Source organism: Fukomys damarensis, unplaced genomic scaffold (assembly GCF_012274545.1).
Source record: "Fukomys damarensis isolate Sample0158 unplaced genomic scaffold, DMR_v1.0_HiC HiC_scaffold_15, whole genome shotgun sequence".
NCBI classification, from domain to species: Eukaryota; Metazoa; Chordata; class Mammalia; order Rodentia; family Bathyergidae; genus Fukomys; species Fukomys damarensis.
In genome coordinates this window covers 20778907-20795233 of record NW_022900927.1, presented here as the reverse complement: position 1 = coordinate 20795233, position 16327 = coordinate 20778907, and the positions used below count along the sequence as shown (strand labels likewise).

Genomic DNA, 16327 nt, shown 5'->3' with positions numbered 1-16327 from the left:
AAAAATGACCAAGCTCAACCATAAAAGCAAGAACAATTGGGACAAAATCATGAATGGATTCATGGACAATTTGAAAAGCTAATCCCTAGTGCCAAGGATGTCATGAAGCCCTAATGACAAGGGCGCCTAAATCCCAAACTGGGCCCTGAGAGGTGCCTGCCTACCTCTGACCATCTCAACCACCATCTCTCAAATTCATGCATTAAAGAGTTGCAATCTGTGGAAGCTTTATGGGGCCCAGGACAGGAGGCAGGACACCCACCATTCTACTAGGATTCTTCTTTAGCCTCCCTTAATGCTTTAAGTTTAAACTGTCCTCCTCTTCAGTCACAGGGCTGTTTATCTCCCCACCCCAAGACATCCTTTCTGAGACCTGACCCTCCTCACCCAGCCTCCACCTCCTCCACGCAACATGCACCTCCTCACCCTATGCAGTCTGCCTTTTCCCACCCACCAGCCTGCTGCTCCTGTGCTCTCCAAATCCACAGGCAACAACAAGCCCGACGGCTGCTTCTTGGTCCCAAATCTCTGCACTGTCCTTGTAGAGCTGAGCACAGTCAACTGTTCTAGAATCTTCCCTCCCTGGCTTTCCAGCGCACTACACTTTGCTGATTCTCCTAGCACAGTTTTGAGCTGTGCATCGTATACTTCCACATACTGTAGCTTCTTGTCTTCTCTCCAACCCTCTTCCTCTATTTCTCTACACTCTCATCTTCCAGGACTACTCAGGGTACGTGGCTTCTATTTACCATTCAACTAACATCCACCAAGCATTTACCATGTGCCAGACCCATCAACCTCCTATGTGCCAATCCCCCAGCATCCCTGGGCAGCTTTCACCATCGAGGCATCTGAAACTCAATGGGGCCAGGGATTTATCTCAGTCATTGTACCACCTGCCTTGCAAGTTACCAAGTTCGATCTCTAGTAGAAAAAAAAAATGAAACTCAATGGCTAGACAAGAACATGGAGAATGAAAGTCTCTCTCCATTTTTCATTTTTCAAAGGCAGGGAAGGCTGCCCATTAAAGGGCAGGTAGGATGGTGGGAATAAAGCCATCTCTAATCTTTAAGGTTCTACCCCCAGAACACATGCAAAAGGTGCTCAGGAGACCAACAGACAACTGACCTACTGTAATGCAGAGCCAGCAATGTCCTGACCCAGGAAAATCTGGACAAGCTGTGTGCAGGATACAGATAAACAAAATATCTCCTTCCCTCCTTTGCTTTCTCCAGTATAAAAAGAGGCCACTGTCCTTTGCTTGCCTTTCCCTCCGCCAGTACAAGGATGCACAGCTCCACCAAAAACATCTCCCAAACTAGATAGAAAATTCTGAGTATCTCTCAAGCTATGGGGGAAAATATCTTTGCCAATATAACAGAGATCACAGACTTTGGGAGGAAGTTTTCTAAGAAAAGTAGATCAGAAAAGTTGAAATGTCTCAGAGATTAAGACACCCTAGATGTCCTTCTGACCCTCACTCAGTTCAGACTAACACAAAAAATGGCGCAAGGCTGGTTGTGCATTGGAGATCAAAGGGCCCACTTTAATAATGGCTGGGCAGATGCACCAGTAACTCGAAACGCAGGGCTTCCTACTACAGCTAGATAGGTGACCTCAGGCTAATAGGGCCTTCTGCTCCCCCAGTCTCCCACCTTATCCCCATCTGACTTACCGATGAACAGAGACGGAGTTGGAGAAGCCACTGCCAGACTCTTGGAACTAAGATAAGCTCCTCTCCCCTGAGGAGGGAGGAAGGAATGGAAGGGTAGGCTGGAAAGTACCCCCCACCAGCCTGCTCCTTCGTCAGGAAGGGAAAAATGGAAAAGACAGCCCCCAACTCAGGGTAGCTTTCTCTTTTCTCAATGCTTTGGCCCTAACAGGTGGCCTGTGACCTGCAACAGGTGAGGCAGGAGGGACAGAGAAGACCAGCAGGGCATCACAGCAGTCTCCCACTTTGTTGCTTGTGTCTAGATGTGTGACCATAGGACCCACTGATTTATACAGCTCCTGTCATGAGATGGGCCCCACTTCCAAATGCTCCATTCGCATTGACTCATTTAATCCTTACAAAAACAAAAGCTGTTATCCCTACTTCCAGATGAATAGCTGTCATCACTTGTCTTTGTATCCTCCTGAAATCTGTGGGATGGCCAGGTTACTGTTGGCCCCCAAGGCCAACAGTATTTGAATTGGATCTAAATAGGACACAGTTTAACTCCAAAATGGTACTGTGCCTAGACTATTTCCTCTATCCAAGCAGCTTGGTCACATTGCTCAGTACAGCTCACTTGAGGCCTACAGAATAAGCACTGCATGAAAGTATAAAGTATCAACGCAGCACCAGCAACCAAAAACAGCGCTAAATTTGAACCAAAACCCCTTCTTAATTTCAAAAATAACACAAGAACAAAAATGAAACACACCCTCTCTTTAATTCCAATTCAAAGAAATGAAAGCTCAAAAATCTTCTCCCCGTGAAAGGGATGTGTTTCCTCTGGTATCTTTAAGGTCGACTTACTCCAACCCCACATACTTTGAGGATTCCTCTTTCTTAAATGAGAGTAACTTAGGACATGTGGAATACCATGGCACCAGCTACGTACAAACAAAACCCGGAAACACAAGCATGTTCTCAGGTCCCCGGCAACTACGTGCCCAGAACCTAGGACCCAGTGTATGTATTTGTGCATGTTTCGAGGGTTTTGTCTTGTTTTATTTTAGTGAGAGGGCTAGGGAAAAACCCTTTAATGAGAGCTCGAGGTACGAGAGAATGATGTCACAGAGGACAGATACTCAGCAGAGCACCTCAAGGGAGCTTGACTCTGGCCTCCAGCCGCACAGCTGCTGCTGCTTGCAAGCCTGGCCTCAACTGTTCAGACAGCTCCCAGCAGTACACGGACCAGGGCTGTGGCTTGCTTAGGCTGTCGTACAGGAAAAGGCAAAGGCACAGCCTCCCAACGCGACAGTCTTCTGCATTTCCAGAACATGGGCAGGGGCACTTGAGCCCAGCAGGAATTGCCTTGCTACTGCCGACAGCGCTTCCCAGCAGAGACTGCACAGCGTCCGAGAGGAGAAAGAAACCCTTGACTTCACCTGGCCAAGGTGCTCTCACGTCTGTGCCAGCTCTGCAGTTCTCAGCATGGCACTTAAACACCAAGCAGGAAAAGACACCAATGAACAGGTTGCTTTGGGCATTAACCGCTGAAGTTGGAGCATGCTCACTGCCTCTTCTGCTATCTTGTGATATTTAGAGATTTAATTTATCGCTCCCATTAGCCCCAGTTTAACTCAGCTGTGCCCAAATCTGTTTCTTTCACACATGAACTCCCGCTACAGTGTGTTTCAGCTTCTCAGTCACTGTATGGCATGTTTCCTGGGTATGTTTCCTGGGGACATGGGCAATAGCCACCCCTAGAAAGATTAACTGTGTCCCTCTGAAACTTCCCTAATTTGCCCCTAACCCAAGCGACCCTCGAGTTTTGCAAGGGACTGTCTGCGGTAGTTTACCGGGTCCTGGCTCCCTCTAGCGTCCTCCTCCTGTTTCGCATCATTGTTAGATCGCTCTGGTCCCGTTCCTCCCTGATGTAGTAATAAATATTCTACTCTTTCGTCGTAGAAGTGTTTAAGCATGGAAACTTTCCTCTTTTTAAAAATATTATCTCAAATATGAGAAAATTAAAAAATGGAAATAAAGTGTTTGTAAATGGGGGGGGGGTTGAAGGGAGGGCAGGGACAAGGGGAAAAAATGAGAACCGAGACCTGTCATGTAAAGGTACACGATCCCAATAATGAATGTGACTGTACTGTGTACCTAAAATGTACCAATAAACTCAATAAAAAGAAAAATAAATAAATAAAATATTATCTCAACCCTGAGCTGTTTGAACTCAACATTCCTCCCAAGACAATCTTATCTTTTTCCAGTTCGGTCAACAGAACTGCCTTCTTGATTTCCCTTTCTGACTTTTCTCACTACAAGACCAAGACTTGTGTCTTATTTACATGGACTCATATCCCCTTGATTCCCTGGATAAATCTGACTTTTAGAGACATAAGCTTCCAGGTACGTAACATATTCCTTTCTCTCTTATCCTTTAGGTTTGTAATAATTCCGCCAAGCTTTTCTCCACTTTCATCCACAACATTTCCTCCTCCTGGAGTCCAACATAAGTCTACAGTTAGCTCCACTGTGGGCCTCTAAAATTTGCAATCTCAGTCAGAGCTTAATAAATATACAACCCCAAGCCAAACGGAGACTCTAAAAACAATCCTAGGAGCGTGTGGTCAGACCATACCTTAAATCCTTCCCAGGTCCCTGCTGTGACCCTAAATGGAGTTCAAAACAAAATAGGCAATTAGGGCCTGGCAAAGCCACCCTAGATCTGCCAACTAAAGATTAGCAGATATAATCCGAAGCTATTTCAGAGTGTGGTGCTCTATACCCACATGGAATTGGGATAATTTTATTCCAGCATCAGCTACACTTAGAAGGCGGCAGATCGGAGTTACCTCTACGCCTTTATCTGTTGAAATCCATCTTGTACAAGTTTCCCCAAGGCCGGCCTTCAAGTTCACCATTGGGCTCCAGGGAGGCCTACCAGCAAGCTGTCCCTCCACCCCGCTGAGCCCAGCCAATGGACAGGCACCCTGAGAATAAGCACAGAAAGGAAAGCAAAGCATTCATTTCATGAACGGTCAGGCAAGTGTCAGGCTACCTCCCACATGCTGACCTCCTCAGCAAAGCTGGGCAAAAGGGAGCCCTTGCCATCCTCCTGCCTGAGCCACCAAACAGAGAGAAAAGAGCAGATAGCCCAGGAAAGAGGCAGGGGAGAGAAGCCCTGTGTGGTCCTGTGCCCTCATGAGAGAGGGTAGGACAGCAAGAGACAAAGCCACTCTAGAATATGCTTGTTAACGCATTAACGCCACCTCCTTGTGAACCGGCTAACAGATGTTCCACCTCTCCAGCTGTCACAGCATCCCATCCTCAGGAGGGAGCAGTCACCAGGAGAGGGCGGCCTTTCATCTTGCATTAGCTTTCTAAGTACAAATTACCACAGACTGGCTTAAAACAACACAGATTAATTATCTTGCAGTTCTGTAGCTCAGGCTCCCCAGGTGTCTCACTAGTCTAAAATCACAGAGGTCGGCAGAGTCACACTCCTTTCTGGAGGCTCTAGGGAAAATCTGCTTCCTAGCCTCTTCTAACTACAAGAGGTAGAGAAGCTGCCACATCCTTCGGCCTTCAGCCCCTTTCCTCCATTTTCAATGCCAGAAGCATCCAGCCAGGGCCTTCTCATCCTGCCATCAACCTGGTTCTCTCTTCTGCCTCTTCCCAGATTTAAGGAAACTTCTGGATCATCCAGGACACTAGTGGTGAACCAGTGACACATCCCTCTTTTAAGACAAAATATGCTAACGTAGGAATTGTTTTTTTCTAAACTAAAACCTCAGTATTAAGGTTTAACTGCAGTGTTGGCACTTTGCAACAAATAAGTGGGTTTGGGGTTGCAGTTTGTCTCTAAAAGGTTTGCCATCACTGATCTGGAATAATGTGTCTATTTTCAGGCCAAGCTGATTAGCAATCTCAAGTCCCACTGCAAATTTAATTCCCACCACCAGTGTAACCTAATATACCCACAAATTCTGGTGATTAGGATGTAGTTACTTATGATGGGGAGCCATTAGCTGTTCTGCTCCCACACATTTCCTGATCCTGTGTGATTGGCCACCACCTTACACCATAGGAATCAGCTGTCTCAAACCCTCAAACCATCTAAGACTAAGACATTAAGATCTATACTTCACCATGGTCACTCTTACAGGAGTGACAGTCCCCGCTGTCACATCTCTTGTTGACCTCACTCATCACCAGGACCACCCCAAGGCCTCCAGGGATCTGTGCTGTCCAACCCCATTCCCACTTGGCTCTGCCAGCCCCTGGTCCAGCCCAAACCTCTGCCCAATCTCTCCCTCTCAATGCCTTTCATGGTGCCCTCTAGAATTCCTGATCTGTAATCAGAGAATCTTTCCTATTCCCAGTGGCTCTCTTTGATTGTTCTATCATTTAATCTTATATAATATTTTTAAATGTCCTGAGAATCCACAGCATCTACAGTCCTTTCAAGTGAAAGCTGCTTATCCCCTCAACCACTACTTACCCCACATCCAGAAGGGGGAGGAGGTGACCTCCTTGTTCCACACCTTCTCTTTCCTCCAAAAGTTCCCCTCTTCTGAGGCCCAGAACAGGCTGCCCCTCCTCCCAGCCCTTCTCCTTCATTTACTAATGGTTCCATCTTCCTCTCCCACTTGCCCCTGTTGTCACCCCCAAGGACATTCAACATTCATGCAGATGACTTCTTGCATTCACTCTGGCCTCTCAGCCCTTGATCTTTGTATTTCAGATGACACTGTGCTACAGTAGCCTCCAAAATACTAAATTCAATGATCTTACAATCTGTCCAGAGCCTCCTATCCCTCCATCTCCATTACTCTAGGAGCCCCATAGCAACAGCTCTTTAACCTATGATTTTCAATTCACTAGCCCTGCCATTTTTCCCATATAGACAATGACTACATTTCTCAGTTTCCTTGCAGCTAGACATGGCCATATGACTAGGTATTGGCTCAGTATGGTATCAGCAAATATTTGGGCAAGTAATGACTATTGCTCTTGACAGAAGAGGAGTGTGTACATCCTTTCTTCTTTCTAAACCCTTCCCACTGACTGGAATGAGATAACGAGGTAGGAACTGCAGTAGCCATCTTAGATCACCATTTAAAAAGGAGTAGAAAGACAGGAAGTTCTGAGTATTGTGGAGCCAGCATATTGCCCTGTTTAACATTCACCCTTTTATACCATAGTATTATGACCTTGTTACTTGCATCTGAAATGGTACCTGATTGTCCATCTCATCTTCCTGTCTCATTGAGTGTCATCGCCATATATTCCATTTCCCAGGCCAGAAGACTAGGGATTGATCTCGATTTCTGCCTTTCCCTCCATCCTCACAACCAGTACATTAACAAGGACTTAGAGTCCATCTCCAGAACACATCCTGGCTTCACCTTCTTCCCCTCTCCATGGCCACGACTCTAGATCTTCCACCATTGCTTATCACCTGGACTTCTGCAACAGTTTCCTAACTGCTCAGGTGCTATTTTTCCTCTTCCAATCCATCCTTCACTCAGCATGCAGACAACTGATCTTTTAAAGTGTACGTCAGGGCCCAGCTACACAGGGAGCTTGCTGCTTCCCCACCTCCAGTGCCCCAGGCCTTCATGAGAGCAGACCACTGAGAACTGTCCAGCTGCACAGGTGCCTCTGCAGCATCCCCCCTCCACCCGCTGTGCTCTTGGGCCTCCTGGTTGTACCAGTACCTGGAGCCACACTGCAGAGGCACGAGTGGTCAAAAAAGCCATTATACTGAGCTCCAAAAGATACAACAGAAGTGAGCAACTACAATAAAGGCACATCAGACCTCCATAGTTGGTAAATTGGAGGGATCATCACTTTCCATCAGAACTTGGGCTATCTTCAGGGGAAGGGCAGCTGGAACCTGCAGCAGAACCTTGCACAGTTCAACCCTGCAGGAGGTTAGGGAGCTCAATTTGGGCCTTGAAGCCAGAATTCAGCCTGAATCTCAGGGGTCTGAAATTGGCTGAGACTAATTGACTTAGTTCTGCGCATCGCTGCCCACATTGTCTATTGTGACAGAGATATACTCTGAAAGAAGCTCTTCACATTTTTCTTTCTTTTCCTCTTATTTTTAATTTTTATTTTTAAAATTTTATTTTTCCCATTTTGCAAATTCTTCCTTTTTCTTTCTTCTTTTTCCCACTCAGTCTCTTGCTCCTGCACATTATTCTTCATCTCCTTTTTTGTTCCTGCTCCTGCCCTAACTTGGATTTCTTCTTTCTTTTTCTTTTCTTCTCTCTTTTTCCTTCAGTCAATTGCCATTAGTTTCAAAGGAAAGTGAGTACAATTTATAGCTCTGCTATTACTGTTATGTTGTTCTATTCTCATCTTTGTTCTTGCACTCTGTCTTTCCCTTTTATCTTCAACAGTTTCCTAGAGTTTGCATGATCATCCCGTGTCCTCTGGCTTCACTTGAAATCTTCTCCTATTCTTTTACCTATCTATTCCTTTCCTCCAACTCCTTCTAAGTCCCCACCCTGAAGGGTAAAGTTGATATATTGAAGAGTTTCTTCATTATAAACATATTTTGGACTGGTCTTCAATCTGATTTAATTCACATGGTTAAAGGTAATAGATTAATAACTACCACACATGGTCAATTTCTAAACTGAGCTTGATGCTATTGTGTGCTGATTGTATCAATTAGGCTAAAGGGTTGTGATTGACTTAATGAGTTGTCCTTTCTGATATTATGAAATGAGAGTATCTATGAGTCACTAGAGACGCAAAAGCTAAAGAGCAGCTATATGGGGAAGATCAAAGTACCAACCCAGGAATTAAACCAAGGGCCCAACAACAAAAATAAAAATGAGAAAACACTTAAGCAGGGCACAAATACAGATTTCCAGTTCACCAACATCAAGTTCTGGGGGAAACAAGGTGGAAAAGTCTGATGATAAACCACCAGGACACCCTGAACTCATAGCACAGGAAGTAACAAAGCACATCAATCAGGCTCTAGAATTCAAAACAGAAATAATTTCCCAGATAACTACAGAGGTGGTGAGCACAACAAAAGATATAATTAGAGACTAGAGAACAGAAACAGATTTAAAAATACATGGGATCAGGACCATGATAGAAGTCATGAATGCCCAGCAGAGGAAAGAAATGGAAACCATGAATGCCCAACACAGGAAAGAAATGGAATCCATGAAACAGGTTCAAACAGATTTCCAGGAGATAAAAACTCTATTGAAAACATTTGTAGCAGAATGAAGAGATGTGAAGATAGAATCGCAGATGTAGAAGATAGGGTTGCGGTCAGTGACCATGAAAAGAGTTCTCTTAAAAACAGTAAAGGATCACAAGAAATTGATCCAACAACTCCCAAATGATGCAGAGAAGAAGAATGTAAGACTGAGAGTGACAGGGAAAACTTTAATAAATGAAAATTCAGGAAATGTCACAATATAAGATAACTTCTGCCCCTCACCCAGCTTAGTTCAGAATGAACCAGTACCAGAGATACCTAGCCTCCCCACAAAAGTTTGTAAGTGAAAAGAACCATGCTAGCTTTGTTAATCAAACAAGCTCCCTTCCCCCTGGCTAGAGTAGGTAATTGAATGAATCTAAAAGGCAACTTCCCTAACAAAGAACTGCATCTGGGTCGAAATTCAACTGCCTTGCTATCATGTTTTGGGTATCTGCGAAAATGCAATGTAACCAACTGAGTAAGATCAAAGCTCTAAAACCCTATAAAAGGAAGAGTTGTAGCCCAATGGAGGAGTCTATCAAGGCACCACCATTAGGTGTGATCGATCCCCATCAATGAAGTAAACTTTTTTACTTTACTTCCATTCTGCTGCCTCTCTGTGTGTCACTTGCCGTCTCCTTCCGTAACAATAGGTATCCATGAAGTAGCAGGAGAAAGTACAAATGACTTAAGAAAAACTGTTCACAAAATTAATGACAGAAAACTTCCCAAACAGAGCAAAAGAATCTGACATGCAGATAAGTGAGGCATATAGGACTCCAATTAGCCATGATCAAAAAAAAAATCTACACCTAGACATTTAATAGTCAAGATCCCAGAAACCCAACAGAAGAACAAAATACTGCAAGAAGTTAGAGAAAAGAAACAAATCACATGCAGAGGAAAGCCCAGCAGAATCACAGAAGACTTTTCAACACAAACCCTCAGGTCAAGGACAGCCTGGAGTGAGGTATTTCAAGCCCTAAAAGAAAACAACCTCCAACCTAGATTGATGTGTCCTGCAAAACTCTCTTTTAAAATGGTTGGGGAAATAAGATACTTCCATGGCAAAAAAAGCCTGAGAAACTTCATGAATACCAAAGCAGCACTACAAACAATTCTAAACAATACCCTAGAAAAAGACAATGAAGGTCACAACACCATGAGACCCAACAAAGCAAATCAATCAGGCAAGGCAATAAACTAAAGGGAGAGGGAGAAAAAAAAAATTTAAAGTCAATAACAGGAAAATAACATGACAATGATAAGTCAATACATATCAGTTATAACCATCAATGTCAATGGCTTCGATTCACCAATCAAAAGAAATAGACTGGCAGAACGGATTAAGAAACAAAATCCAACAATATGTCATATACAAGAAACACACCTAGTTCAAAAGAAACTGATAGACTGAAAGTGAAAGGATGGAAAACACTTCTCCATGCAACAGGAGCACAGAAAAAAGCAGGGATAGCTATCTTATTTTCAGACAAAGTAAATAGTAAACCAAAACTAATTTAGAGTCACAAAAAGACCACTACATCCTTGTAAAGGGAACAATCCAAGAGGAAGAGATGACAATAATAAATATATATGCACCAAATATTAAAGCCCCCAACTATATGAAACAAATATAAAGGGACATGAAAAGCCAAATAAGCACTAATACAATTGTATTATTTAGGGGGACCTCAATACCCCACTTTCACAAATAGACAGATCATCCAGACAAAAAATCAACGACAAAATACTAGAACTGAATCAGGCTTTTGAACAAATAGACTCACTAGCCATCTACAGAGTGTTCCACCCCACAAAATCAGAATACACATTTTTTTTCAGCTGCACATGGGTCATTCTCCAAAATAGATCACAAACTAGCTCATAGAACATGTTTAAATAAATGTAAAGGAATTGAAGTTGACCCATGTATATTATCAGACCATAGTGCATTTGAGCTGGAGATCAATAGCATGAGAAACCATAAGAACTTCACAAACACATGGACATTGAACATCACTCTCCTGAACAATCAATGGGTCACAGGGAAATTAAAGAAAAAATTACTCAGTTTTTACAAATACATGATAATGCCAATACAACATACAGGAATCTATGGGACACAATGAAAGCAGTTCTATGAGGGTAGTTCATAACAGTGACTGCACACATTAGGAAACCAGAGTGAGCTCAAATAAACAACCTAATGATGAATCTAAGGCTACTAGAAAAAGAAGAACAAGAAAAACCCAAAGCTTGTACCAGGGAGGAAATTATAAAGATCAGAGCAGAAATCAATGCAATGGAAACTAAGAGAATGGTACCAAAAAAATCAATGAATTGAAGAGTTGGTTTTTTGAAAGAATAAATAAACTTGATAAATCCTTAGCTAACCTTGTCAAAAAAGAAAAGAAAAGGCTCAGAGCCATTTAATTAGGAACAAAAAAGGTGAAGTCACAACAGATCCACCAGAAATCCATAGGATCATCAATACCTACTTCAAGAACCTGTACTCTAACAAAATAGAAAACACAGAAGAAATGGACAGATTTCTTGATACTTATGAATTACCAAAGTTGAACGAAGAAGATAAAAAAAATTGTAAACACCCAATTACAATCAGTGAAATTAAAAATTTACCAAATAAGAAAAGCCCAGGTCCTTATGGCTTCACTGCTAAATTCTATAAGACATTTAGAGACGAACTACTGCCACCATTCTTTAAATTTTTCAATGAAATTGAAAGGGTAACAATACTTCCAAATTCATTCCTGGAAACAAGTGTTACCAGGGAAAGACCCAACCAAAAAAGAAAACTACAGACTAATCTCCCTAGTGAAATAGATGCAACAATCCTCAGTAAGATACTGGCAAACAGAATACAGAGAGTCATCAAGAAGATCATACACCCTGACCAAGTCAGATTTATCCCAGGGATGCAAGGATGGTTCAACATACGTAAATCAATAAATGTAATATATTAGCTGGGCGTAGTGGCACACATCTGTAATCCCAGCACTTGGGAGGCTGAGGCAGGAAGATTGCTGTGAGTTCGAGACCAGCCTGGGCTACATAGTGAGTTTCAGGTCAGTCTCAACCACAGTGAGACCCTGTCTCAAAAAATAAACAAATAAATAAATAAATGTAATACATTATATTAACAGAGTCAAGGACAAAAACCATATGATCATCTCAAAAGATGCAGAAAAAGCATTCAACAAAATTCAACACCCATTCATGATTTTTTTAAAAACCCACAGAAAATTGCAATAGATGGTCTTTACCTCAACTTCATAAAGGCTATCTATGAAAAACTAACAGTCAACATCATATTAAATGGCCAAAAACTGAAAACCTTCATGCTAAAATCAGGAACAAGACAAGGATGTCCACTGTCACCACTCCTGTTCAATATAGTTTTGGAAATGTTAGCCACAGCAATTAGACATGAGAAAGAAATTAAAGAAATAAAGATAGGAAAGGAAGAAGTGAAACTGTCATTATTTGCTGATGATATGATACTCTACACAGAAGATCCAAAAAACTCTGCCAACAGACTTCTAGACTTAAATGACACCTTCATCAGAGTAGCTGGATACAAGGTCAACACTCAAAAATCAATAGCCATTTTGTACACAAATAAGAAAATTTCTGAGAGAGAAATTAGGGGAACAATTCCTTTCACAATAGCATCCAAAAAATGAAAAACAAAAACACTAAACTTGCTGGAAGATAAGTTAGGCAGAACTCTCGAAGACATTGGCACAGGAAGATTTTATGAACAAATCCTCAGTAGCACAGGAACTAGCACAAAGAATCAACAACTGGGATCTCATCTTATTAAAAAGCTTCCGTACTGCAATAGAAACCATCAACAGAGCTAAGAGACAACCTACAATGTGGGAAAATATTTTTACCAGCTGCTCCTCAGATAAAGGACTATTATCTAGAATATATATAGAGAACTCAAAAAAATCACCCCCCCCAAATATAAAGAACCAGTTCAAAAATGGGCATCTGAAATGAACAGACATTTCTCAGACAAAGAAGTAAAAGCAGCAAATAAATATATGAAAAAATGTTCAACATCACTGGTCATTCGACAGATGCAGATGAAAACAACACTGAGATTCCACCTCACCCCACAAAGAATGGCTGCCATCAAGAAATCAACCAACAAATGCTGGTGGGATTGTGGGAAGAAAGGAACCCTTCTCCATTGTTGGTGGGAGTGCAGACTGGTGCAACCACTCTAGAAATCAATATTGAAGATACCTCAAAGAGCTGGGACTAGAGGTTCCATTTGACCCAGCCATCCGTCTGCTGGGTATCTTTCCAAAAGAATTAAAAGAATCATACTACAGTGATATATGCACACCAATGTTTATAGTGGCACAGTTTGTAATAGCTAAAACTTGGAAACAGCGCAATTGCCTGTCAGTTGGAGACTGTATAAAGAAGATGTGGTTTTTCTATAAATGGAGTACTACTCAGCCATAAAGAATGAGAAACTAACAAAAAAAAAAGAGAATGAGAAACTAGAGTCATTCATAGGAAAATGGATGCATATTGAGGCCATACTTTTCAGTGAAATAAATAAGACACACATGTAAATACATAATAGTTTCTCTGGTATGAAAAAGTAAAAGTGTAAATTAGATCCAAATTGTATAACTGATAATGTGAAATAGGAAGAAAAGGGCTAAAGGTGTAGAAGTGGGAAGGGAAGGGAAATAAGGGAAAATAAAAAATAATGAGAAAAAATTAAAAACAAAGTCTCTGTAAATCGGGGAGGATGGAGGGGGTGAAAGGAGGGCAGGGGAATGGGGAAAAATGAGACCCAAGTTCTGTCATGTAGAGGTACAAGATCCCAATGGTGAATGTAACTGTACTGTATCTTAAAAAGTACCAATAAACTCAATGTAAAAAAAGTGTATGTCAGATCATGTCCACCTGTCTGCTACTTAGAACCCTTAGGTGGTTTCTGCAAGAAATAAAAAGGAGAGAGAGAGAGGCTTGCAGCAAGGACAGGTTTCATTTAAGATAAAGAGAAGAGAAGGGTGGCTGGCTCCAAAGTGCCAGAGCAGCAAGTCTCTCACAAAGTAAGGGGTTTCTACCGGGGAACTGAGGTAGCAGAGGATGAGGAAGCTGGGCACTAACTCTTCTGGGATCAGTCATCTGACGCCATCCATGGTCAGGAGTCCGCCTCATGTTTATACAAGGGTCTCCTGGTCTAGAGTGGCCTGTTCTACAAATGGGACTTGGGCCAGGCCAGGCAAGTAGGGGTATTGGTACTGCTACAAGGCTAAGAGAATGTGGGAAGGGTCAGGTGGGAAGATGTCATCTGGAGTTTTCCTTTCGGTGTCCACTTGCCCTTCAGATAAAATCCAAACTCTTGCCAGGCATGGCTGGTTCCCAAGTCCGCCCCCAACCACATCTCATTCTGCTCCCCTCCCAGGACACTGTGGCCACTCTGCCTTCCCCCTGGCCCTCAGATGCACTCACATCTTTCCCAGCCCAGGCCTTTCGCCCTCGCCACTCTTGCTGTTTACACAGCTGCTTCCCTCTTACTGTTTGAGGCTCAGCCCAAATGCTGTCTCCTGGAGAGAGCTTCCCTAGCTGCCCTCCTGAGCCCTTGCCCCATCTACCCGTTCTTATGACTTCTGTCACCTCACCCATGTAGGCCTCTCATTGTACTGATGGGCTCTGAATTTATCTCTACATTTGTGTATTTGCATATGTCATTTTTACCTCACAAAACTTGTTGATCATTATTTTTCGCTATTTTCTTTCCAGGACCTTGAACTGTACTTATTGGGCAAAGAATTGGAGCTCCACAAATAAATCTGAACTCATGAGTGAACTGAATAAATGAACGGATGGATGGTGACGTTAGCTGCTCACTTCCTAACAAGCAGCAAGCAAAGAACAGAGGGAAGCTAGAAGGGGACACTCTGACACTCACCGTCTGAGGGGAAGGGAGCAAGGTCCTCTCTGATGGACCTGGGCATCAGGGAGGGTAGTGGATAAAAGCCTCCCTCTCTCAGAGGAGCTGGGAAGAAAAGGATCCTGGGAAGGGCTGAGAAGGCAGCTTGCTCAGAATATCTCTCTCCCCTCTGGCCTCTACAGGATTGATGTGGAGCTGAGAAAGCTGCCTTCCCAGAGGACTGGCACAGTGTTATGAGTGAGGAAACCTGACATTATGTCTCCGGAAGGCTTCTCAATCCATGTACGGGTAGGGGGGCCTAAATTATTTTATCTTACAGGTTTGGAGGCAGGGTCTGATAGAACTACATGGTCCTTCATCACCCCCAAATGTATGGAGTCCCTCACTGGGTGGCTGGAGGGAACACCCCTTCCCCTAACCTGAGGAGACAGGACAGCTCAGGCCTAGACTAGCAAAGCACTGATCTTTCCACAGCCAGCTCCTTCTCCCCTGCCGCTCTAGGGGTCCTTCTCCTTCAAGTGGACTCACTTCTACCCCTAGGCTCTGCTGCATAGTTTCAAGACAGCCCAGGACCCAAAGGCCCAAGTGAGACAGAGCCCCCCTAAAGCCTCTGCTCAGCCACTTGCGGCAACAGAGATCTCTTTGGGTGCAAGGCGGCCTCCTCCAGGTTCTGGTGACTCTGCCAGAGCGTGCAGCCTCCCAGCAGCCTGAATCATTCTCCGTCAAATCTGCATCCCGAGATCGGTCTGGGGGAGCAGCACAGAGAAGTTCTCCTTCCTGTGTGACAGCTTCTGAAATATGTGAAGGCAATTATCATTCCAATAATAGATGTGACCACTTAACAAGCTCTTACTAGGAACTGTGCTGAGGATTTTGTATACATTATCTCCTCCAATACCTGCAATATCACTAGGATATAGGAATTACTCTTCCCATTCCATAGAAAAGGAAATAAACTCAGAGAAGTAAAGTAACCAGCCGAAGTCACCAGGGTATGGGAAGAACTGAGAATGTCCCAGCAGCCAAAGCCCACACCCTCTTCTCTCTGGTATGAGCGCCAGGTGGTGACAATGTGCCCCAGCTGTGTCTTCTCTGCCCATTAAACAACACCAAATACTCCAAGCTCTTCTTCTCTGAAAGACTCAATCTCCCATCCCCCCTCACCCCATTTTCTCCCATCACCTCCAAATTTAAAAAAAAAAAAAGCCACAGAGCCTCATATCCTCTTCCCTGAACCTAGGAACAGAAGAGGAAGTTCTGTTGTTGCTAAAAGAGTCTTCTCAAACTTCCCCCTCTGAGCCCCAATATCCTCTCAAACCCCAAACAACCCCAACAGCAATAACTTCTGCTACCCTCCCTCTACCTCTCCACCTCCGTTCTATTTCACTGCCCTCGTCCCCCAGGAATTTGTCACCCTGCCTCCCCTTATTCTCATATTCTTCTCCCCAAAGTCCTACTCATTCCTAAAAAAAAAAAAAAAAAA

The 16327-nt window shown here is 43.3% G+C and overlaps 1 pseudogene; it reads right to left on the bottom strand.

The window, feature by feature from the left end:
* Positions 1 to 16327, bottom strand: part of LOC109117586 — a 38969-nt pseudogene that overhangs the window by 14966 nt on the left and 7676 nt on the right.